Source organism: Canis aureus, chromosome 34, assembly GCF_053574225.1.
Source record: "Canis aureus isolate CA01 chromosome 34, VMU_Caureus_v.1.0, whole genome shotgun sequence".
Taxonomy (NCBI): Eukaryota; Metazoa; Chordata; class Mammalia; order Carnivora; family Canidae; genus Canis; species Canis aureus.
The window spans coordinates 10,496,790-10,521,760 of NC_135644.1; the positions used below are offsets into that span (position 1 = coordinate 10,496,790).

General features: G+C 41.2%; 1 long non-coding RNA gene across 3 annotated transcripts in view; it reads right to left on the reverse strand.

Moving 5' to 3' along the window:
- The window catches only part of LOC144304662 (uncharacterized), a 40,713-nt gene extending 23,078 nt beyond the window's left edge, over window positions 1-17,635 (reverse strand). For 2 of the 3 annotated variants that reach the window (XR_013371589.1, XR_013371588.1), the window contains exons 1-2: window positions 17,476-17,634; window positions 2,108-2,358 (exon numbers count right to left, since the gene is read on the reverse strand). This is a non-coding gene — a long non-coding RNA (uncharacterized LOC144304662). Of the gene's footprint in view, window positions 1-450; window positions 563-2,107; window positions 2,359-17,475 lie in introns of those variants that run through there. The other variant, XR_013371590.1, reaches the window with a different exon arrangement.
- Between the last annotated feature and the right edge of the window lie 7,336 nt (window positions 17,636-24,971).

Consider the following 24,971-nt stretch of genomic DNA (forward strand, 5'->3'; position numbering starts at 1 on the left):
TCCAAAACCCCCATAATCTCTCTCATCTATACATCTTCGCACTTACTTTTCTTTCTCACTAGAATTGTCTTCCCACTACCTCTTTCCTTGTTAATCACTTTGATTCTCTTCTTAGATAGCCAGGAATCTTTTTTTTTTTTTTCCTCCAACCCCATCCCAGGTTGAACTGGGTGTGTTCCCATGGCACCTTATACCTCTCCTATCAGAGCTTTAAATTGAACTGTGTGTGTTCCCATGGCACCTTATACCTCTCCTATCAGAGCTTTAAATTGCCTTTTGCTTGGCTGTCACCTCCACTGGGCTCTAAACTCCATGAATATAATGTCCCTGGTGGGTTTTATATACCAGCACTAGCTGGCTATTATTTTATATTATTTATATATTTTATAATTATAAATATTTTATATGCCAGCACTAGCACAGACTCTGGCCACAGGGTCCACAGGTATACTGCATTTCAATTTAATTGTTTTCCTTTGTAATTCTGTCTTCTTTTTGGAATGATTTTTAAAACATTACTCTGAGAAGGCATCTGTAGGCTTCATCTGGCTGCTGAAGGAGCCTGTGGCATAAAAAATTTTAAGAACATCTGCTGAATGCTCAATAAGTATATGATGAATGATGAGTTAGACAAATAATGGGTGAAATAAAGTAAATTAAATGAGAGAAAATTCCCTACGATCCAGCAAGGAAAGAAGGTGTGACACCAGGTTTGGGAGTTGTGAGAACCTGCTGCCCATGAATATGATTTTATTCCACATGATAGAGGTATGAAATTATAGAAAAGGCTCAAAGTTTCTTGAATACCCAATATGTCTGTGGCCTGTGAAAACCTCTTGGTTGCCTTAACTACCACCAATCCCTTCCCCTTTCTTCCATGCTAGCAAAGCTTATCTCCTATAAGAGTGCTAAACCAGCCCAATATTTCTTTGTGGTTCATCATGGCTATGGCCCAATTCTGAACAATAATATGTACTGGGAAGTCTGCCAGGAACTCATGGGAAATATGTCCTTCTTTGACAAAGAGTGATCTTGGAGAGAAGCTTTCGTACCACCCCGCCTTTGAGCACAGCTCTGCTAAGGTGTGCAGTCTAGAAGTATGGTGACCATCTTATGTCCAAGATGCAATCCATTTGAGGATGAAGAGAAAATACACTAAGGATTGCAGATAGAAGTGGTGGAGGATCCTGGGTCCTCAATAATATGATTATCATTAAATCATTCATGGCATCACCCTATTCTAAACATCTTTATGTGTGAGATCATTAAATATCATTATTATTTAGCCCATTCTTTGGTGGGTATTCTATGACTCAATGCCTTCCTATCTCAAACAGCAACACAACCCACTGACAAGTTTGGCTGCCATAAGGATCAGAGCTGTACTCAGGAACTAGCTAAGGACACCACTCCTTGTTTTCAGTCATCAGTTAATATTTCCCCCTGCAAAATTCAGATTTGTTCAATAATTATTTTTGCCCTCAAATACACCAGACAGAAAAGATGAGCATTGGCTTCCTAGTAGGGAAATGACTTCATGATCCTATAATCACACATCAGCAGCAGACCTTGCTGAAACATTACTATATATCTAACTCTCCTGTGCCCTGACCTAACATGCCAGGCCTGAATTAAAAACAGAATACAGAAAAGGTTAAGTTCTGCTTTTAGATTGAAGGTTGCTATGATTCACACCAGTCCCAGGCATCACTTCTCCCAATTCCAGCCCATCCCCTAGGGTGCCTCCTGTCATCTTGCACTTTCTAATTCTCTCAGGGGATTGACATACTTTTCCAATGGACTATAAGCTCTTTATAGAAGTTAGGGACAATATCCAGGGATTACTGTATCCTTCTTCAGTATCCAGGCAGAGAGTCAATAAGTGTTATTTGATAATACTTTATAAAAGATTTAGGACCACAGGCAATCCTCAGATATATTGGGGGTTCAGTTCCAGACCACCACAATAAGGTAAATATTGCAATAAAGTGAGTCAAATGAATTTTTTGGTTTCCCAGTGCATATAGAAGTTATGTTTACACTATACTACTGTAGTCTTATCAAGTGAGCAATAGCATTATAACTAAAAAAGAAACAATGTACATACTATAATTTAAGAATATTACTGAAAGGGCTATCTTTGTTTTCAGCAACTTCTAATCTTTCTTGGTGGTGGAGGGTCTCGCCTGGATGTTGAAGGCTGCTCACTGATCAGGGTGATGGCTGCTGAAGGTGAGGGTGGCTGTGGCAATTTCTCAAACGAAGACAACAGTGAAGTTTGCCACCACAACTGACTCTTCATTTCACTTGAACACTCAGAAGCAATTGTAGGATTGGCCTAATTTCATGTTGTTGTATCTCAAGGAGGCCCAAAGAGAAGAAAAAGAGATGGGAGTGGTTGGTTGATAGAGCAATCAGAACACTCACAACATTTATCTAGTAAGTACACTACCTTATCCTGATCACAGATCACCCCAACAAACATAATAATAGTGAAAGGAGTCTGAAATGTTGTGGGAATTACCAACATGTGACACAGAGACGTGAAGTGAGCAAATGCTGTTGGAAAAATGGCACCCGTGGACTTGCTCAATGCAGGGTCCTCACAAACTTTCAATTTATTAAAAACATGCAATGTCTGGGAAGCACAATAAAATGAGGTATGTCTATATTCATGAGAGTTGAGAGTACATAACATAGTCCCTGCAGAGAAAGCACCTGTATAAAAAGATATTTATGATTCCAAGCAGCATGCACTCTAACAACTGTATGAAGGAGAAAGTCAAGGTCACTTGGGTCTGAGATGAGAGAAGACGGCCCCATAGAAGAGCTGTGCCTCAAAACTAGTCCTGAAAGTGGAAAAGACTTAGAGAAGAAGAGAAATGGAAGAACATATCTGGTGGGATACCCAGGGTAAGCAATGATGGAGGCAAAAGGACTTTCAGGGGAGTGAAGGATCGATGTTAGTTCCATATTTTTCTTTAAAAACAGGAGAGGTAGTTTGATTTTACACGCTAGAGGGTCTTTATTGTAAACTTAGGCCTTTAGACTTCCTGTTATACAGAGAGCCATTAAAAGTTGTAGGAGCGAGTTACAAGGACGTACCTTGCAAATGCCACTTACTATACCTCTTGCTGTAAAATCTAAGTCGCTCATTGATGACAATGCCAGAGGCTCCACTGTCAGTCAGGAGATTATTAGGTGGTAGAGTTATCCAGACCAAGGTTTCCATCACCATGGTGAACAGATTATATAGGACAGACTCAAAAGCCTTCCTGTCTCTTAACTGTTGCTTTCTGCTAACAATCATTCCTGCTAACAGTCACTTGATTTGAAGGACATTCCCAGAGACAAATTAAAATTATGGTCTTATTCTTCATTCTTGACCTGAAGGGCAGAGGCCTATAAAATCCTACACCTCACTTGATAACACATTGTCTGTTGCATTAATCCCACAAGACCCTTCTCTTATTTCATTATTTTCTCTTCCTTACCCCAGAATCCTAATCACCATTCCTTTCGCCTCCACATAGGCATTCTGATGTTGTTGATATGTGTATCTTTGTACATTCGGCATTATTTTGTATTTAACAAATTTGAATTTGTTTTTTAAATTTGGACAGATGGCATTATACTTCAAATCTCATTTTTCTTACTTTTTCACTCATAATTTTGCTTTTAAAATGTATCTATATTGCATTTCAAAATATTACATATCTAAACACTGATCATATTGCCTCTATTTGTTGCATAGTTTTCCACAGAGTACAACCACCCCACTTACTTATTTACTGTCCTATGAAGGGCACCCATGAGAATTCCAACTCCCAATTGCCACAAGCAGTGCTAAAAAGACATTTTTGTGCATGATCCCTTTGTGATAATATCTCGGGGATTTGTTCAGAAGTGGGTTTGCAGAAGTAGGATGATTATATAATTTATTGTCTTCCCTAAGAGGAACATTTTGGGAAGTGAAGGGGGCACTATTGGTAAATTATGGCCAAACCTCAGGTGTTCCCTGCCTTCCTGGCTAACTTGTCATCTTCACTTTAATTTCATTAAGATTGTCAGATTGCTTTCTGAAATGATCATACTCTTTACACTTCTTCCAATAATCAAAGAGTTCCCATCACCCCCATATCCTTGTAAACACCTGGCATTACCCAGCTTTCCAGTCGTGACATTCTAATATGTCTGAAGTGGTCTCTGTTGTTCCAATTGCCCCTTCTGATACCAATTCACCATTTGAACTTCCTCTCCAGTGATTTGCTTCTTCATATCCTTTGTACATTTTTCTTTGAGTTTTCCTGCCTCTTTCTGGTCAATTTGCAAGAGTTCTTTGTATATTTTATGTAATAATCCAATGTCACTTTTTTTAGAGGCAGTTTTAAGCATTGCAAATTCTTATCCTAGTCTGTCATCCGTCTATTAAGGTTGTTTATGAAGCTTGTCATTTATGGTTGACAAGGTCACCATTTTCTCTTTAAAAATGAAAAGACACTATTATTTTCTTCTCCAAGCTCTCGCTGGTTCTCTAGTTCTTTGCATATTCTTTACAAAACAACAGTAAGATCAATAGTAACTGCAATGTGGCCTAAGATATAAGACATCTTGGCCTGTGGAATAGGATACTAAAGCTGAAAAGGACTTTGGATATCACCTGGTTCAAACCCCCGCTTGACAGATACAACATTCCAAGTCCCCAAACAACAAGTGCCTTGACCAAGGGCTAAAAGCACAGGTCTCCTGACTGATTCCAGGCTGGGGTCTTGTTAGCACACCAGGCACAATGTCAAAGTGTCTCTGTTACTCCAGCCAGTCCTAATCAGGACTGACTCACTCTCCTATTGCCCAGGCTACAGAGTGAGTCTAGTTTTTGTTGCACAGTTGACTTCTTACCCAAGGTTTGGGGTGCTAAAAGGCTAAAATGCTTTCATTTACAATGTCATTATTATCAGCACATGTTTATTTGCTGCATTTTCGACATTTCAGAGTAATGCCAGAGACAGGTGACCTCACCTTGCTGTGGATAGCATCTCTGAAAAGAGCCCACCTAACCTCTTGAACCTAATGTCAACAAAACTCGGCTCCGTGGCTTCCTCTGTTTCACTCTCTCGATGCAAAACACATGGGCCAAATTTATGTCACTGCAGTTTGCCTGGCAGCCTGCATTTAAATCACCAAGGTTTGCAGCTCCACGTTTTAGGGTGTTGTTTGCAGTCCTGTAGCCAAGAGCTCTAAAGGAACAAGAGCCCATGACGTCTTGTTAGCCAGCCGGATGTGATGGGGCCCTCCTGGCAGACTAATTAGTATGCTGCAGCATATCTGCATATCTCTCAAGTAGACATTGTTTGTGTCTTTCCTCAGTGACAGGGGAGACTGTTCAGTAGGACATCTTACCTTTTAATATGCAGGGTTTGTTAGAAGAACAGCTCAATTCATATTTCCCTGGTTTGATGGTAAGTGAACAGCAGTGGCAATATTAATCTGTAGTAACCTGTCAGTGAACTCTACAGCTAATATGATGTAGTTATGATTTTACCATCAATCAGGACTGAACAGGCTCTGGGCAATCCTTACAGCACAGCCTCAAAAAATCTAATTGTGCAAAAGCTTCATTGGTTTCCAACATTTCTTTTTTATCTGTCACAGGCTTTAGGCCTAGTACACAACCTTTTATTATTGGCCTTATTGCATTAGCTTGTTGGACAAAGGAGAAAAGGCTAAAGCAGAGGGTTCCCCTGCATTCCATCATTTGTTTGCATGCAGGATTTTATTTGACAGTCCTGTATTGTTTTAGATGTAGATAAAAATTATCAGGACATATGGCATCGCATGAACTTTTGAACTGCCAATTGCCAATGTGCTCTTAAGGACTAGCGGCATCTAACAATTCTGATCTACCTACAGAGGCAGAGATGCCACATGGACAACCAAATATGGTCTCTCCAGGGAACTGCATTTTAGAGTCAACATAACCTTGCATGTTCTCCTTGACCAGTTTTTATGCAGGGGAGGAGTAAAATCACTTAGAGATGGAACATTAGCAACTGAGATGATCTTTAGCTAAAATTAAGGTTGAATATTTGTGATATGATGATAAGAAGCAGTTTACTTTCTCCAAGAACCTGCACACACAGTGTGAAGTAGCATGGGGCCGCATGGCCTCCGTTCATATGCAGAACATTTCTCCCCTATGTCTGGACACAGTCAGACTCTATTCCAATAAAAGCATGTGCATAAAACACAAATCCACATCAAAGTAGCTCCAGCCCTTGAGTCTATAGGGTTGGAAGGGACTATGAGACTTATAACATATAAAAACAGTTAGGAAGATGAACTATTAAGTTTATCCATTTAGGCATTTTAATCTTTTGCATCTTAAATGCGATTGGGCCTTTTGGAACTGGGAAATTGCTAATCAGCATGTTGGGTAAATGTTTCTATTTTAAAATGTGCACATTTAGAAATAACAGCTGGCCATAAAGTGTATATTTATGTTTGTGATTTAATGTATCACAAACTTTATATTTTATTTCATTTAGCTTCACAAAGAGACCACACTCTTTTTTTTTTTTTTGCAAGCCTTATATAACTTCTACAACAGCTTTATGACTCAAGATGCACATATGATGATAAATCAGATATGCCTAAGTTTTTCAAATCTGAAACTCCTTCTAATCAAAAAAATTAAGGATTATATTCACTTCTTACCCTGTTACACTTATTTAAAGATTCAGTCGAAAATTTCTATTCATTAATCAGGAAAAATCTGCATAGAATTACAGTGATTGTCTTTTGAAACACTGCACCCTTGCATCAAAGGAAACAGATTGTGAATAAGGGCACATCAACAGCACAGCTGAGTGTTAACTCTTCACAAGCCAGCATGCACATTGTCCACAACCTAATAAAAACATCTACACAAAATGAGGAAATGGCTGTGACATCCTGCAATAAGCGTGCAGGAACGCGCCTTGGAACTACCGAGACGGCTTGCTGGAGCAGAAAGACAAAAACAGGATGTGAAAATTATTGCAGGAGTGGTGGTGGTTTTGAGAGTTCTCTGGCTACCTCTCCATCATTTGTGAGATTTGTTTTTTTTATTTAATTGTCTCTAGAAGATTCTTTTCAAATACATAAATCTAAATGATCATGAGGAAGCCCACCTGAAAACATCTCAGCTTTGACAGACCTCTTGGCAATTTACAGCTCCTTGTGTAACTATGCCTGACAATGTGGTTGGCATACCCCTAACACGGGCTTTTGTCAATACAGGAAAATGTTTGCATTTGTCAGAGCAGGTTTATTCCCAAAGCATCACAGCTAAAATGTGACGAAGAGTACTAGATCCTACTGTGTTGTTATTAACAAGAAAAACATGACATAGAACATTCCTGTGAGCGGTTTCAAAGTCTGAAAACTAGGAAAGAATCCAAAACTGAATGATTACCCCCAAATAAGAAATCTAGGCAGTCTAACCTAAATGTTGCTGAATATTCAATTTTTTAAATGAAAAAGCAGGTACAGAGAATAGCAACTATATGCATGCAATATCCATAACAATCAAAAAAGTTCTCTCCAAAAGTAAAAAGTAAAAAGTACTAAGCAAATGAACAACATCACTTCACCAACATTCTTCTTGGGTGGGCTGGAAAAAAGATAACTGGATTCATCTTATCAATGTCTCAATAACTGTAAATCAAGAAAATACGCCTTTCAAGAGAGTTCACTGAAAACAAGGGCAAAAGGTTTATAGAGGAGAACAGGAGATAGAGACCTGGGGGCAGATGGATGGTGAATTTCCTTTAAAAAAATATCTATCTGAAAAAAAAAAAAAATATCTATCTGGTTATAGTGATAGAGAAAGATATAGAGTTATGGGGAGAGGAAGAGGGAAAAGCTGACGAAACCCACATATTAATTAACTGTAAATTTAAAACAAATAAACATTACTATGCAAATTGTTTATATTTTCAAACATTCGTCCCTACATGTGTATGTGTAGATGTAAAATATACCTTCTCATGTTATCACCAATGGTTTTTTAAATAAAATGTCTATTAAAGTGCATCTTGGGTACATACAATTCTAGCCAGGTTTGTACTCATTGAGAATATTTCCTAGACCCCAGATAAATTAATATAGTTTCATATAATTTATGTTTTTTTTTAATTATACTCTTGTTTGGAAGGAAAAGAGCAACAATTATTCTGGTAGTCTACTAAGCATGGAAAGAACTGAAAAATGTAAAAGTCATGATGGCAAAATGTGCGAAGTTCAGCAGGCAACGAGAGGGAAACAATTATAAGCTCAGTTGGTCAGAATACAATAAAGCTGGTAAAAAAATATGATGATTAATTTCAAAATCATTAGAAAAACATCAAGTAATGCATGAATCATTGGATTAGTCAGCTCCTCTTATATTTTGTAGCAGAAAAATGAGAATTGTAATTCAAATCCAATCACATTTACTCTCATTCCTTTTTGGATAACATTATGGTATCAATACAAAAATTTAGATCAAGGCTGTAGGTCAAATGAAATATATGCTATGGGTCAAATGAAGTATTTGGTTGAACTATATGAAACTGTCATTTTGTGGGACACCTGGGTGGCTCAGTAGTTGAGCGTCTGCCTTTGGCTCAGGGCCTGATCCCAGATTCCCGGGCTCCTGGCCTGCTTCTCCTCCCTCTGCCTGTGTCTCTGCCTCTCTTTCTGTGTCTCTCATAAATAAATAAATAAAAATCTTAAAAAAAAAAGAAAAGAAATTGTCATTTTGTAGGTCAAAATCAGTTGAGCTTTAGCAAGTCCAGGTAGTCCATGGATCTTCATATATGTTGTAATGGAGGCAATTTAAGATAGTTTTTGAGGTCAAATGGGCATGTATGGATTCCACCTCATTTCTACACTTTGTTAGCTATGAACCCTCAGGTAAGTTACATGCTTTTACCTCTCCGACAGTGTCCCCACCTAGATAAAGGTGTTGTGGTATCCACTCTTGGAGTGTCATGTGGATTAGGTGAGTCGTCTGTGTATAGTGCCTCATACAGGGATTTGCCCCACTTAATGAAAGAGTAATTCCCCAAAGGTATATTTTAAAGTCAGCAGTTTAGAACTGAGAAAAGAGGGACCCTGAGATTCTACTGAATCTTCTAAGATGCCCCACAATTTTAAGTGTTCTGGGCTTCTGGTCACCTTCCAGAAAAGCCACACCTAACACAAGCCAGCTGTCCATATAGGTGAGGGCATCCCACCAGAACATCTGTTTTGAATCAATGTCAGCTTCATCTTCGAAAGATATCCTAAATCTTGTTTCCACACCTCACTCTGCCAGGGACAGTAGAATTTAAAATAACCAGGAAGACACAGAGAATAATTCTTTGAAATTCAATAGCCATGAAATTGCAAAGTGGAGTAGGTGGGGAGCTTATGTCAAGCCCCTCACACTTCATAAGCAATTTGATAACTTCTCAATGTCTCATGATATTAATCCCACTGGCCTTACATATTTGGGTTAATTTCCTTTGGGGTAAGCTTTTTCACACCCCACCCAGCCAGAGAAGTAAGTGCTTATCAAACTCTGGCGGATGCTGATGGGTGGTTTCTTTTCAGTGAGTCCAGGTCTCCAACACCCAGTCTGCTCTCCCCACAGAAGCCTTCCGAGTGAATTCCATTACCGACAAGCTTTCTGGCCGAAGGACACAGAGCCCTGAAAATACATCTAACAATAAGCTTGTGGCTGTGATGAGTGATTTCCATGTAATATTTCACTTTGTTCTCACAAGTCTACAGAAGTTATCACAGCCACTTAGAAATGAGGAAACAACTTCAGCCTTACCAAAATCACACTACCAGGTGCCAGAGGATCCCAGCGTTGGACTTCTCTGTTATTACACCTTGGCGCTTCTGAAAGTCAGGAATAGCCTAAGAATCGACAAGCTATAAAGGATTCTTTTTTTTTTTCCTTATGGGTAGAATTTCTACATCAAATAATCAGCTAAAGATGACTATCCGCCCTCAATACCTCCTCCAGCTCATTCCCATTATTCTTCAAAGTGGGTCAACATCACTCTGTCTTCCATTAGTGATTAAAGGGTGGTTTTCTCCTCTGTGATTCCCAGTGTTTTACCTTTAAAGGGAACTCTTTCAGTGAACTGATACATTGTTTTCCATCTTAGCTCCATCCTTCCAATCCTTGGAAGTTGGGTATCCTTCCAATCCTTGGAAGTTGGATATCTTTCAACTCCGGCAACAGTTACTCGTATCACAGGTTTTCCTGGTGTTAAAAATACCAGATTTTGCCCACTTGCACCTTTAGAATCCATGCAGGCCCAGGATCTCTGGCACAAATCAATATTCTCTGTTAGAGAAGTGCAGGAATGAGCCAATAGAATTAGCAGAGTAATTTACTGTGCCTCTGCTGCAGCTGGTAGGGACGGCAGAGGGAAGCCAGCAGATGTTTGTTGGATAATGGCGGCTTCCCCCAGTGGTCAGAGCCCAATGCCCATACTCCATTAGCAGTCTGTCGAGCTTAATAAAAAAAGGATAAAGAAGATTTGGGTTTTGTCCATTTGTAATGCCAATTGAGTTCGCCTCCTACTATTTCATTACAATGTTCCGTGCTTTTTATGGTTATAATATGGAATAATATCATATGAAGTTTTAGATTTGTTGTGATGACAAAAGGCAAAGGTTTGGACGCAGACAGGTCAGAAACTGTTACTGGGGTCACAGTTTCCTATAATTATAGAAACTTCCTATAATGAAAGTGTTCAGGAAATCATGGCCATTGGTAACCCACTACCAGCTTGTTGGAAACTAAAATGGCAGCAGGAAGCATGTGGAAGAACATGTGGGGTCTCCTGTGTCCTTGCAATGGAGTAATTTACAGAAGTTTTGTTTTCTTTTTCCAAAATATTAATGAATAAATTTGTATCAATAAAACACACAGTCAAGCAAAACCCTGTTTCCTTAGGATTAACTTCTGTCCTTGCCGTTGTGCCCAACCACCTGGGAGAGAAACCAAGATGTTGAGGGCAGCAGTACTCTCTCCTACAAGGCTGCTGAGGGGGCAACAGTACATATACTATGAACCCACAGCAAATCTTGGTATGCGCTTTGGTTTTGTTTCTTTTTTTGCATCTTATTAATACCCTGAAATGTTTATCGAGGCATATTCAGTCAAGATATATTTTCTGAGGCTTACTATGGCAAGGTCCTGAGTCAGGTTCACTGGAGAGATGATTTATAAATGAGTGTGTAATAAATGTATGAATATTAATGGTATAGGAAGATTGACACAAACTTTGGGGGGCAAGGCCAGGGGAGGGTGTTTACAAGAGGAAAAGATGAGACAACATTATTTTTTTAAGAGCCACTTCAGCTTGAAGTCTTGGTGGAACTTGCACAACCAGAGGGGTGGCGAGAGAAAGGGGAAGGAGATGGCCAGGTCAGAGGCACAGACTTGGTCAGAGAACAGAGAGGAGCTGCGTGGGCTGGACATGAGTTGGTGGCAAAGTAGTCCCATATAAGCCTACAAAAGAAAAGAGCCTAAAGCTTAGAACACTTTGAATGCCAAGCTCTGCCATGTAGATTTTATGTGGTGGACTAATGGGCACCATTGAGGGGCTCTGAGCACCATCTGTCTGTTCTGTGATTCATGAAGGTCATTGGTCACTGAAGTGCAGGCTGAATTTGTGGGTATGGAGTAGCAGGAAGTTGAAGGATAATGAAGGCATGAACTTTAGGAAAATGAAATGGAAGCTAAACTGAGGATTTGATGTTAAGGGACTAGAAAATGCAGTACCTACCAGATAACTGGGTGATGTGATGGGAGGTTAGTAGTTCAAGAGGAAGAAAGGGCCAGTGGCAACTGAGGTTTCAAATCTTGGGAACTGGGTGCCATTAAAAAGCCAGACTGCTGAGAAAAGAAACTGATTCGGAGACACTGCTGAGTATCTCAGCTTGTCAAGTGCTTTTCACGCAGCGTTTCATCTCATGTTCACAATTTTTATTAGAAGCCATATTATTCCCACTTTACTTCTGAGGAAACTAGGACTCTGATAATAACCAATTTGCCCAATGTCGCACAGACAGCATGTGGAAGAGTGAGGATTTGAACTCATTTCTGTCTGGCTTCAAGTCTATACTGTATTCCAAAGGTTTTCCATCTGTGCTGTCAAGAATTCTAGAAATCCTCAGAGGCTCCTTGGGATCTCCTGAAGGGACATGATGGACATTGCACCTCTGGGGTCCCATCAGACTGGCTTAAGATTTCCTTCAGTGAAAGAGCTTTCCTATTAGCAAAACCAGCATGTCCTATTTCATCCTAAAAGAAGAAAAGAAGGAAAACAGTGTGGCTTGTTTTTGGACACACTGAATTTGAGAAGCACACGGGACAGGTGAAAGTGTCCAAATGTCAAATATGAAGAACTGATCTTACTGAAGGTACAGGTTCAGGAGAATGTGGAGGGGAATCAGTGCAAGGGGCTGCCTAGTTCCTTGCTGGTATTAGCTTTCTAGTATAAATAACCACATTCTTGCATTTCTAATATTAGTAATCACATTTAACAGTCATGTGCTAGAAAGGGTAAAAGTTCCTACTTGCCCTGTGATGCTGGATGTTGCTCTCTTGAATGTCTACACACCTCTGCTCCCAACAGTTGGGTATCTAATTTATCAAGAGCACTTGGGCTTATTCCCAAACCAGTTTTTTCTAGTTGCATTTGTTTTTATAATTCATAATTTAATTAAATAATATGTAAACTGGGGATTCCTGGGTGGCGCAGCGGTTTGGCACCTGCCTTTGGCCCAGGGCACGATCCTGGAGACCTGGATCAAATCCCACATCGGGCTCCTGGTGCATGGAGTCTGCTTCTCCCTCTGCCTGTGTCTCTGCCTCTCTCTCTCTCTCTCTCTGTGACTATCATAAATAAATTTAAAAAAATAAAAAAAATTAAAAAAATAAATAATATGTAAACCAATGCAATATGAATGCAAAGGAAATAAAGTATTTCTTTGAAAAATAGGTTGAATTATTTGGAAAGAATAGACAAGTTACTTTGCCTTCAAATGAGATGAGAATGAGATTATTATATAATACTGGAGGAAACCATAAAAACCTAGACAGGTTATTATTATAGCTTCTACTACAAGAAAGTTGAGTTGGCCTTCAAGCATCAGACCTTGGCCCTACATCAAAAAAGTGGGAAATTAATGTATATTGGTAAGTTTGAGATAAAAATAAATTGCTACATGGGTTTATATGTATTAATTTTTATGATGCTTGTTTAAAATGACTTATTTACTAACCTACAACTACTAACTGACCAAGTAGGATGAGAACCCATTTACCATGTATTTCTAGCCCTTGAACAGAAAGGGGATTTTTACCACTTGAACCAGGTCAGTTACTTGACTCTTCCGATCCTTAGGTCAAACCAACTAGAAAACTTGGCAAGGAACAAAAAAATTGTTGAACTGGGTTGGAACTTCTAGAACCAATCATTATGAGAGGGGGCAGGGGCGAAAGTTTAGACTTTAAATGACTTAATTATGATTTCCACTTGGAAAATTATGTGGAAAGAAATTTTTTCTTATTTTAAATATATGTAGGCTCACTTATTACTGATCAGCACAATCCTGCCAATCTCCATGGTCACATAAAATAGGGTTCCAGGCCAGGCTAGCAGGGAATGGACCGCTGTGAAGACATTTTTAACTGTGTACGCAAGGTCAGATTTTACTTTGCTGCCCTGGAGAAATACGAGGAGCTGGAGCAAACAGAAGGAGAGGCCACACTGCTCCCCAACAGCTGCTGCATCGTGACCCGGAAGCCCTGAGCGTTCAGCACCAGCCATGAGGCCTGTGTCTCTAATTGGCACTGCAGCCAGTTAAGACTCTTCCCTTTGTGTGCCCTAGACTGCCAGAGCCAGAGAGAGAGAGAGAGAGAGAATAATATGTGTGTGTGGTGTGTGATCACCTGCTTCCCTTCCCTTGTTGCCATGGGTTACAGAGCCCAGAGCCAGAGAGTGGGGCCAAGCACTCGGGGTGGAAATAACTGCGTCAGCCTCTGAGAAAAAGAAATTAGAAATAGGGAGCAGGGAAACAATGGGCAAAAGAACAAAAATCAACATCCCAAGGCAGCCCAACTGTGAGCAAGGAAGCCAGGCCGCCGAAAGGAGAGCAGCCCTTCATAAATCTAGCTCCCCCCAGACACGTTGGTCTAAACACGGAGGAAGAGAACAGAACAAATGCAAATGTCTACAGCAACCCTATGCCTCCAGCCCCTTGGGCCTTTTGCACAGGTCTAGGATCCACCTTGCATAAAAACAAAGTCTGTTAAGAGTTAAGTCAACAGCTGTCAGGGAGCCCAACCTATGCATAGCATTGCGGAGTACCAGGCACTGAGCGGAGAGACGTACCAACAGGCAACAGGAAGGAGGCTGTGACCTTGGAGAGGCCACTGTTTAATTAGACATCTGAAGTCTGTAAGTCAGGCTTGTTGTGAACCCTGCACCCAAATACTCATTACTCTTCTTATTTGATGGCCCATCAGGGAAAAGAATGTCTTCCCCCCTCTTTCCTTTAGCTTCTGAATATTTTATATGAAATGTCATAGCTTGTAGAAGTAGAGGGGACTTTTCAACAAGGTCCAATCCCCTGATTTTATGGCTGGGAACACAGGCTCAGAGAGGTTAACTGCCTTGATCAAGATAACCCAGCCTGTTTGGGGCTTTTTTTTGTTTGGTTTTGGTTTTATGTGTTTGTTTGCTTGCTTGCTTGCTTGCTTGCTTGCTTGCTTTCTGCAGAGAAAGAAAAGGGGGGGAAAAGAGTCTTAAATGAGCCAGCTAACGTTTACTTATATCAGTCTCAGATGGGCTAGCCAGGAGGTGAGAATCCCACATCTCTCAGAACGAACTATCAAGAGAAGAGATAACTAAGATCCCTGCTTTTCCGAGAGGGCCACCCACTGCCTCTGGATAGGAGGCCAAGGGCCTCTTGCCAACAATGTTGCTCAGTCCAAGTCTCATGGATGGCAGGACATTTGGAGGATCGTTAGGACAGACATGCTAGTGAAGGTGTGATCTACAGGCCTTTCTGATTCAGCCCATGGTACCACCGGGAGCTTCCAGGAGCAATTTCTTCCTCCTCTGACCCCTGTCCTCACTTACTACAGTGCCTGCTGACTTTTGCCATCCTCTCCTTCCTCAGGTCTGTGGTGAGCCTGTGTACTTCCCCGGTTACCATCGGCTATTGGCAGGAAGCTAATTCAACAAGAGGTTGTGACTAATCTGTGTGCCTGAAGGGAACTAGTTTTTTGATGCTATATTGCTGACTAGCCACTTGCCAACCCTCTTTCCTGCTCTATCTCCACTTGTTAAATATGGTGAGGTGGCCATTCTCTTTTTTGGCTTCTAGTGTGTCTTGCTACCTCAAGAATTTAGGCTCTTGCATTAAAACATGTGAGGAGTGGTGTCAACTGTAGGCTTCTGGCAGCCACTGTGAAAACGTGATCGCCACCTGATGCCAGTAGGTGGAGATAACTATGGCCGCTTGACTCCATGACCCTCCAGAGAAGGCTAACGTCAGAGAGAGAGGAGCATGACCCCTCATAGAAGTGTGGCGAGGTGACCCAGCTCTTCTGTCTCCCCTGAGCTCCCCGTGGGAGTAGGGTGGGGAGAGCACAGGTTTCTTAAAGGGCAAATCAATGATTCCAAAGCTTCTGTGAATGTTCGTCAGGAAGCCCTAGGGAGCTCTGGCACTGGGAACACACAGGAGCTGTAGGCCTCACCTGGGAACGCAGACTGTCCCCGGGAACCGCAGGAGACAGGTGTGCCCAGGTTCACGTCCCACCCACAGTACCACAGCTATTCCAAAGGAATAGAAGGGAGTTCAACTTCTCTCTGCTAAACAGATTAATCCAGATCCTAAATCCTGCTTGTTGCTAATGGCTAGATATCCCTGAGATGGATTCCTCGGCAAGTCCTTTGATCTTGCAGGCTCTCTGGGGGCTGCAGATTTCTCTCAGTAATCAAAGCCCATAGATCTTTTTTCTTTAGAGCTTTATCTATACTCCGTGAGTTTTTCAAAATCCTTAGGCCATGTCCTTCTCTATTTCACTTCACTCTTGTTCTTCCTCTATCCAAATCACTTATTTACCTCTCGCTTTTGATCTCCACGCAGAAATAACCTCTCAGAGGTCTGGCATCAACGACACACCAAGAAGAAATGTTTACAGAGCACCTACTGGGAGCCCCCGCAGGGCCAGGGCCAGGGTATAACTGCACACGTGGCAGATGTGCTCTGTCCTCACCACACTCATCTAGGGAGTCAAAAAGCCAGAGGTGGAAGTTTCTGTTGAGAAGTAGGAGGTTGGAGATGGAGAAAGGGAAACACAGCTACAAAGGCCCCCAAGTCAAGAGAGCGTATGGCATGTGAGAGAAACTGAAAGGAGCCCAGTAAGTTGGGGTGTAGACAGCAAAGGAGGGACGGTGAGAGACGGTGTGGCAGGAGGCCGGCAGAGAGCAGGTCGCAGAAACCTGCAGACCTTCTAAACCACATCAAGGAATTAAACTTATCCTGTGGGAAATGGGAGACATTGAATGTTATAAGCAGGGGGTGGTGCGATCAGATTTGAATTGTAGAAAGATGGACGCAAGACTGAAGGGGCCTGGGAGCATCGACAGGGAGACCAGTTAGGAGGAAAGTGAGTGGGGGTAATGACAAGAGTAGCGGCAGTGAGGATGAAAAATCTGAACAGAGACTTAGTTAAAAGTGGAGATGCCATCTGACAGCTGTGTGGGCTGGTGTGTGAGAAGAGCATGGGCTGCTGTGAGAGGCCTCATTAATTACCAAATAGGAAGACATAGATGACCCCAGACGTCAGTCGCTGGTACTTGCCCAATCACAGCCCCAGCTAAAGGGACGGGTCTAGAGGAGCCTGTGTTAAACAAGGCCACCCTACTCCACCTGGTCCCAGTTGATGAGACCAGGGGTAAGCTCCTGACCCAAAGGCAGGCTGTCCAGAGGCTGGCCAGCAACCTGTGATGTGGGCCTGTCCTATCACTAGAAGCTGGACCAGCTAAATTGGCTCTCTTGAGAATATAAACTATGAAAATGCCAAGAGAATGAGTCAGTTAGTAATAAGAGCTGAAGTTTGAAAAGGATGGAGCAAAAGGAAACATGAGCAACCTGGCGCTATAGGGAAAAGGAAGACATGAGAAAGCAACAGTGGCCAGTCCACAGAGAGGATAGAATGCAACAGACGGCAGAAGTAAACAGATAAACCAATAGAGGGTATCCCTACAGTTCCTGAGAGCCACAGAGAGCATAGGTACTTTCTAGAACTATCTCAAGCCCTGAGCATATTCTATTTCAAATGCTGTTCCACAAGGATCCTTGCAATAAATCACCTCCGTAACTTGAGAGTCTTTGTTCATTGCAACAAAAGAGAATTGCCAAAACACTCACCTAATATTTTGCCCAGTGTCATGTGCTTGACTCTGCCCATCTTGCTGCTTATCTCCAGGGTGGTCCAGAGATGCTTGTTTGCCCTAGATCCCTGGAGGAAGGAATTGTCATCCTTGATGACTTTACAAAAGCCGCCGTTGGCCATACTCAGTAGGTACATCACAATCAGAAAGAATGTAAAGCTTCATTCCAGAGATTCTGCTCTATGGCAAAATTTTAAACCCATGATGTGTTTCAGTGGGTTGAAAATGTCTTTGAACATGTGCTCCCGTATCCAGAGCTATGATTAATTACTGGTTGTTGCTGCTGGTTATGCCTGCAGCTCTCAGCAAGAAAATGAGTAAAAAGTATTTGAGCTTTTACATTCTCTATCTGACAAAGAGCCTCTTTAAAAGAAAGAAAGAACAAAAGAACAGGAAAGGAGAGGACAGGCAAAGAAAGAAAGGAAAGGAAAGGAAAGGAAAGGAAAGGAAAGGAAAGGAAAGGAAAGGAAAAAAAAACAGAGCTGGATATAATTTATACCAAGGTTCCCATATTTTCTGGGCAGCCTGGGCCCAGCCAGCATCTGTCCTGAGATGAGCTATGACGGAGGCAGGTGAGTGGTGCTGCTTCTTCCCCACACACGAAGTTATCCTCATCATGCTCTGTGCACATTTCTGAATTAGTTCCAGCTAGTTAGTGTCACTGCAGGACAATTTAGACTGCCATTGTTTGAGTATTCAACATACTCTTCGATGATGGATTCCCAGAAAAGGCAAAATCCATTATTTACACACAGTAGGAAAATAAACCTTCTCCCCAGCCTACAACATGAAGATCGGAGGCTTTTCATTTTAGACAGTTGGAAATTTTGCATTCAAGTGGCTTTGTCAACTCTTTTAATCAATGTCTTTTGGAAAAACAAATTTAGCAATTCGGCTCCTTTATTCAGTGGGGGGTGAGGTGTAACTAAGGGTATTAGCTATCATGAATGGTTCATGGTATATTAGCCGGCACTGGCTTGTAATAAAGTGCCACTAACTGACAGCTATGCCTTGAGGTAGTGTCACGGTAAAACAATAACAACAACGCCCCCGCACCCCCTAATTGAAAAGTACAGGTAGGGGAGTTCAGTTCAAAGAGCATTTCTCTCCAGCTAGAAGAAAAATACCCTTCCCCATGGATCAAAGGTGTTCCCATGGTCTAGACACAATAGTTTTCAAGTCAATACAGCAGGTCATTGATGTTCTCTGAGTTCCCTTCTGACAGATGCCCAGATGCTCTCAGCACAGGAGCCAGGTCGGAGAGAAGGTGTGAATGGTGTCCCATGGACCTCAGGACAGGAGGTGAGGAGATCTCTGCTTATTAGCAAAGGCTTTGCAGGCGACCACTTCAGTGGTCTGGGAGACTTTGGGTGGTTGGTCAATGCAACTGGATTGGAGCGAAGAACTATAGAAGAGTATTTCCCAAAGTGTGTTCCCAGGGATGGATTAGGTATAACATAGGAAAAGGAGTCCAAGATCAGATAAGTTGGGAAAATTATGGAATAAAGAAAGCTACACAGGTTGCAGGATTTCTTGAATCTTTTAATAGGCTAATTAATCTGTAAAAAAGAGTATGGTTTGTGATCTTCCCAATTTCTTTTTAGCAGGAGGACCATGGGAGCCTTTTCATGGAGCAGCTCACCTCACTGGACTAGTATGCTGTAAAAATTCTTTGGGAGAGATTCCACTACTTACTCTCTGACTCTTCAGAAGAGCCTATTATGTTGTCTCTTGTAACCAACTTAGTTCTGATCTCTTGCCCAGGTTCTTTCTTGCCCCTGCTCCAACCTGTTTTCAGCCTCACCCTTTGACACTGAAGGTCCTGTCGATTGTTCCAGGGACAACACTGACTCTGTCTCACCCTGACTAGGTCCTCCTAGATTATACTCCTGGGGGCCTTCTTCATGCTTGAACAATCATCTCTCCCGGTGCTCCCCCCACAGGTTCACTGTGTGAGGCCCTGCTCAGCCCCCTTATGGCCCCTTCAGCAGGCAAACTTGCACTGATTATCCAGTGGCCGCACTAAAGAGCCAGCGTCCCCCACCTCACTTCAGGGTTCCTGATGGAGACACGGCCTGCTCAACCTCCATCCTCTATGGGTTCTGAGGTGCTATGAGGGGCTTACAGACTCCACGAGGCCTTTGGGGGAAGAAGCGGTGGTTCTCTGCCCCCTGTATATTCCTTTCCAAAATCTGTCACTTTCCCTTTCTAACTAGAGTCCCTTCCTGCCTTGCATAAACAGCTGGCTGGGGGCGAAACCATGAGAAGGCAACGCTGTTCTTCCAAGCACCACTGTTTCTTATGCCCCATCCCCCAGGTATCCCCTTTGGAGCCACTTCCCTCCCACCCTCATCTAGCCTTTTTTTCCCTGTACAACCTGCTCCATTTTGATATCAGTCATTTACACATAAGTATAATTTTAAGTCAGTTTTTACCTCTCTAGGGACATTTAAAAAATATTAGATAATTAGGAATGGAATGAGTGGCCTCAGGAAGTAGGTTAGGGAGCTCTATTCCCTGCACGCTAAAAACCACAAGATTGCCTCTGCAGAATGCTAGTCCTGGCAATGACATTACATAGGAGAGCAAATCCAGGAGACTAAATAATTCCGTGCCACTGGCTAAGCTCCCAGGTGGTAAAGGTGGATAAGCAGATCCCATATTTCAAAAAAGTTATACCTGGAGCCAACCATTTAGTGCTGTGATTACAGCTCTCACCAGCTGAACTTTCATGCCATTTTTTATATTTTTATGTCTTATACTGCACAATGGCAGTATTATTGGGCTGTGCAATATGAGAAAGAAGACAAGAGAGTGACCCAGAGTTGTAATAATGCATCGATGGGTTGGTCACCATTCAGAGATTGGAACCCAACACTTGCTGAAATGAGGAGAGGTGCCTGATGGGAGCAACAGAAGGCACATGGGCCCTGCCTGACTGGACAGAGAACCACGGAGCCACATATTGAGACTGGTGGAGATGTACAAACGAGCAAGCAAGCAAACTGGCTAGCCAAGAGAATATGAATTGCCTTTTTAGTGAGTAGTCCATTTCCCCTCATATTGAAAAAAAAAAAAAAGGCAAACAGAAAAGAAAACCCATGCTAATAAGTTACAGCCATTTTGGATTCCACAGATGTCTGGTGTCCATCAGAGCTGCCCACAAGAGAAACCCATTTTAGCAGCCTGCCTTGGCTGGACAACATTGGCAGGGTATGAAAAAGAACACTTAGATTTAGTACTAGCTTCTTTCTGAGTCCAATTTTAGGGACTTTCCAAGTATGAAACTTTCTTTGTACAGAAATTGGTATTTCTTGCTATGGTGGCTAATGAGGTCACTAGGACCCATCAGCCATCTCCATGTTTCAGACTCTTGCATATGTCTTCTTCACAGAGGCCCCCTGAGCCACTCCATTTAGCTTCCATAAACACATACCCCTGTCTTCCTCCAACACTTGATTCTTTCAATATTATCTTCTATGAATTAAATACTCTGTGCTTTTACTTTGTCTACTTCCCATCTTCTCCAGTCATTCCCCATAATGTAAGGGCATGAAGCCAGAATTTTTTTTTACAGGTTTTGTTCATTACCTGCTTTTTCCCCAGTGCCCAGAACAGTGTCTGGCACATAGTATATGCTCATCAAAAATATATTGACTAACTGACTGAACCAATTAAAACTGTCAACCCTCTGGAAAAGAACATTCCTCTCCCTTAAAATATGTAGTCTATTGTCCTACTCTAACACACTTAAATTTCATGCATGTTCTTAGAAATGTACCATGCCCAGAAGCAGGGTACTGCCAGTACTAATAAAGTAAGTGCTAAATTTTGGTGGATAGAAATAAATATAGCAAAGTCCATTAAAAGTTACTTTTCTGTTGCATCTGTAATAAATTATACATCTGAGTTATACTTTCTTAATAGAAAGTATTAGAGTAGTACGCTACTTGCCCTCAGTTACAAAATGCTTCCCTGTATTTTCAGCTTTTTAAAAATTTTATTTATTTATTTATTTGACAGAGAGAAAGAGCACAAGCAGGCAGAGTGAGAGGGAGAAGCAGGCTCCTTGCTGAGCAGAGAGCCCAACATGGGGCTCAATCCCAGGACCCTGGGATCATGACCTGAGCCGAAGGCAGATGCTTAACTGACTGAGCCACCCAGGTATCCCTGAATTTTCAGCTTCATCTAGTAAGTTTCCTGAAAGATTCCTAAGAAAATTTCAGTATATAGACAGAAAACTGAGAAGGAGAACTGAAACCCAGACAAGTCAGGAGAATTGCTGGAAGACCATGGAGTTGGAAAAAGACATATTTAAGTTAGGAATTCAGCTTCACAATTCCCTCACCAGTGAGATATCTGCTTGCCACAAATGTTGTATTAGAATGGTGCTATGCATTTGCACATTATTTACTAGTAAATAAATTTCATTAAATTTCCAACATTGAAAGTTGAGTAAAGACTGAGTCAAGACCCTAAAAGGCATATATACCAAGAATCCACAGCTTCTCAAGCATCTATCATATGGAACATTTCTAATTAACTTTTATCACCTACCTGGTAATTAGAAGGTTGTACCATCCAGAAACCCTTTTAACATTTATTTTATAAAGATAGCACTGAAAGGGACCTTGGTCATTGTCCATGCAGGCTGCTTTAACAAGAATACCAGATGGAGTGGCTTAAAGAGCAAACATTTATTTCTCACAGTCCTGGAGGCTAGAAAGTCCATGATCAACATGCGGCAGATTCAGGGCCTGGTGAGGGCCTGCTTCCTGGTTCTTAGAGGGCTATCTTCTCATTGTTCTCACAAGTTGGGAGGGGTGAAAGAGAGCTTTGGGGTTTCTTTTGTAACAGCACTCTTCTCACAGTTCATGAGAGCTCCACTCTTGTGACCTAATCGTTTCCCAAAGGCCCACCTCAAAACACTATCACACTGAGGATTAAGTTTCAACATATGGATCTGGGAGGACACAAACATTCAATCCATATTAGCCATAATCTGCAGAATTCCTGCATTTTTACTTGAGAACTCTAAGATCCTCGAGTTTACATGTCACAAGTGAGTTAGTGGTAAAGCCAAAAGTAGGGCACACTTCTAACTCCAGTCTATGTTCCTCTCGGTACCCTCTTCTCTCAGATAGCTTACTTGGACAGATGAAGACAATCATTAAGTTCCCTTTGAGCATTTCATGATATTTCCCAGCATGTTGTGGCTTTATAGGTACTCAAGTATTTGAGGATGTAAAATGACAAAAACAAAACTGAATAGGAGGAATTGAGAAGACTGACTCCAGTTTTTCTTCCATTCCCATCAGAAGTGACTCTGTGCAAAGCAGGGGAAACTAGCCTTGTCCTTGGGGCTGTTGGGAGCTGAGGCTGGCCTTGGCAATAGGGGGATCTCAGAAGACCAATAGGGGGAACTGAGGACTCACCTTGAACAATGTACTTTGTCAACACCTGTAATCCCTTCAACACCGAGCTCGGTGCTCATATTTATTGAACTGAATCTGTACCAAATTTAAAACTGAGCTTGGAGCAAACCTTATTTGGTGTTAGGGGACAAGACATCAAATGAAGCACATTTTTCTTTATTCATTTCTACCCTTGTTCTTTTAAATAAGTGCAGTTTCAAAAAAAAAAAAAAGGTAAATAATCTTTACTTCATGAGATTGTTGCAAAAACTAAATGACATAATTCATATAAAGTGATTAACAAAACACAAGACGTAGAGTTTAATAAATGCATGTGATGATGATAATGATGATACACACATGCCTTCTTCTGCCATTGACAAGGGGTCTGGGCTCAATCATTTATTTTAATATTATGAAGGTGTAGCATGAGATATCTTTGATGAAGAGCAGTTCTTTATCTTATTTGCGGTGGTGGTTCATGCATCTATACATGTGATAAAATTGCATAGAATTACACACATATACAACCAAGTGCCAGTAAAATGGATGAAATCTGAATAAATTACATGGACTGTACCAATGTCATTTTCCTGGTTTTGACACTGTACTATAGCTATGTAAGATGTTACCATGGGGAAACTGGGTGAAGGTACAGAAGGCCTTCTTCTTGTAACTGCTCGTGCATCTATTACTATAACATAAAATAATTTAAAAATAAATAGGTTGTAAGAAAGGATTCATAGTTTTCCCATAGTTTTTATAATCTCTAAAAGATTTTGTTAAAAATATAGATGTTTTTATGTTTCCTCATTTATTGAAAAAAACATAAGAGAAAAATTCTCATCTCTTCCTGATAGTAATCTTATCATTTAAATGGAAACTATTTTTGCCAGTAAATGTGGTTCCATGAGTTTGAGACAGATTTATGCAAATAGCTGATTCATAATATCACTCACTTAAAAGATATTTCATCTTTAGGTATACAGTGTAGGGGTTGAAACTTAAATGTTGCTGAGCAGCTGCCAACTATTAAAATTATAATAAAATCAAGTGGTCATTACCTAAGGGGGGGGGGAACAAGAACGAGTCTAAAGAAACTTCATAAAGAATACAGATAAAAAGATCCAATATGTTCCTAAGAAAAATTATGCACCTGCTGATACCCAAATAATACATTAAGCATGATAAGAAACCTGTCTGTGCATTCACAGAAAGACGTAAAGCTCCATCCATTTGCTTCCAAGGGAAATTCTATTTTCTGTAAAAAGCTGCTCAATTTAGAATGAAGGGATTAATTTATATTTGACCACTAGGTGTCACTGTTGGTGGTGGCGTGGGCTGTAAGGAGGGGGAGGGGAAATCGAAAGCAATCTCTTAGGGTAGTTTTCTGGATTCTGAGATTTTTTTTTAAACATAAAATTCTCATATTATTGCCATTTTGCCTCTCTGTGTTAAGAGGGATGACATGGAAAGGAAATAGAGAAGTGTGAAGATAGAGTTCTTGGAGAATTTCTGTACTCGGTGGCCATCCCATCACTTAGGTGGAAAGCGTGTGGCTTAACTATGGAGCTCTAATACCCTACAATAACTGACTATTAAACACAAGCCCATTTTAATAATTCCCTAGCCACATGGCAGGAAAGCAGAAAAACATCAATCACTTCACGTTCAGAGAAGGAAGCAGTCCTCAGCCATGTCTGCCTGATGCTCAAGAAATTAGATGAATAATTTATATCAGAAAGCAGAGTGAGGGTCAGTGTGTGAAGGGGTTTTGAGGAAGGAGCTATTGAAGCACGTCAGAAACACCATCCCTGAGGCCACAAACAAAGCCTGTTGGAAGAGTCTCAGGAAGTTGAATGGGATTTTTTTTCCATCAGCTATCAGCGAAGTATAATTTAATTCTGGACTTGGCTATAAAAATGGGAACTTTTTCAAAGCCCATGGAAAATCAAACAATGAAAAAGAGATTTTCCTGGTGTTGTACTTGGCACAGGACTCCAGCAATAGCAAGATGGGTGGTGCCTGTCTAGTCTCTGGAGGGGGGTCGTCCTTTTCT